General features: G+C 59.7%; 2 long non-coding RNA genes across 5 annotated transcripts in view; one reads left to right on the forward strand and one right to left on the reverse strand.

Moving 5' to 3' along the window:
* Window positions 1–1,062, reverse strand: part of LOC113627321 (uncharacterized) — a 5,597-nt gene extending 4,535 nt beyond the window's left edge. For both annotated transcript variants that reach the window (XR_003435513.1, XR_003435512.1), the window contains exon 1: window positions 1–1,062. This exon is cut by the window's left edge. This is a non-coding gene — a long non-coding RNA (uncharacterized LOC113627321).
* Window positions 1–1,068, forward strand: part of LOC113627320 (uncharacterized) — a 241,568-nt gene that overhangs the window by 220,080 nt on the left and 20,420 nt on the right. The gene's annotated exons all lie outside the window — the stretch shown is intronic.

The following is a 1,068-nucleotide window of genomic DNA, read 5'->3' on the forward strand; positions in this document are numbered from 1 at the left end:
GTGTGTGTGTGTGTGTGTGTGTGTGTGTGTGTGTGTGTGTGTGTGTGTGAGTGAAATCAATCTCAAAGGCCAAACTCGGGCCAGAGTCGGAAGCCGGAGGGTGAGCCGGGCTGACCTGACTCCGAGCTTTCCCGGAGTTAATTCGCGGAGGAGTTCGCTCCCCCCGCAAGGGCACGCGACGCCAGCGGGCAACCAGCCCCCGCGCGGAATGGCTCCCGAACAACTTAGTTCACCTCCTTTAAAAGAGGGTGATAAAGCGCGCTTTCTCTTTCCGCCGACTCCAGACCGCCCCAGCAGGCGCGCGGCGGGGCGACGTCCTCCGCGCCGTCTGGACCCCTGCACACCCGCGCGCGGCCACCGGGAAGAGGGACAAAGAGTTTGGGCCAAGTTTGAGCTCCGGGCACTGCCAGGCTCGGGGGAAGGAAGGTTCCCCCGGGCGGACACCTGGGTGCCAAAGGTGGAGCAAGGAGAAAAAGCTACCCGGTGAATTCACGACCCTGGGGATGGTGGTCGGCGGGGTGTGGTGGGGGGCGGGGGGCGGCGGCCAATCCCGGCCGAGCGAGTGGCGGGCGAGCTGGGGCTCCGGAAGGCAGGCCTTTCTCGCTCCGAAGTAAAGCCAACCGTCCTGCCGGTCCACCCGGGTTTCCGCAGTCCCCCTGGAAAACTCCTTCCCCTCTTGCACCAAACTTTGCGCCGGGCTTTGCAACCTCCCGAGGAGGCTGCGGCACAGGAAGGGTTAAGACTGCCAGTCCCAGCTGACAGTCAGCTGATTGGGCCCTGATTGACAGCTCGGAAAAGTTTCCTTGTTTCTATATTATGCTAATTGCGGCCGCTCTCGCCGCCTCCCATTGGTCCGGAGTACCAGTCAATTTCCCTTTTGGGCCTGACGTCACAAGTGCTATAAAACTCAGCAATTGCTTTAAACTCTTCTTGCTGGATCAGAGGCTTTAAAATCTTTTTTTCATCTTCGAGCTGTAGCTCGGGCTGCTCATCGGCTCGGCCTCTCCCCTTTTGCTCTCCGCCTCGCCTTTCCCCAGGACTTCTCTATTTCGCTTTAAAAAAAAAAAA

The sequence above is a fragment of the Aethalodelphis obliquidens genome, unplaced genomic scaffold (genome assembly GCF_003676395.1).
Source record: "Aethalodelphis obliquidens isolate GAN/ISIS:26980383/991018 unplaced genomic scaffold, ASM367639v1 scaffold20, whole genome shotgun sequence".
Lineage (NCBI taxonomy): Eukaryota > Metazoa > Chordata > Mammalia > Artiodactyla > Delphinidae > Aethalodelphis > Aethalodelphis obliquidens.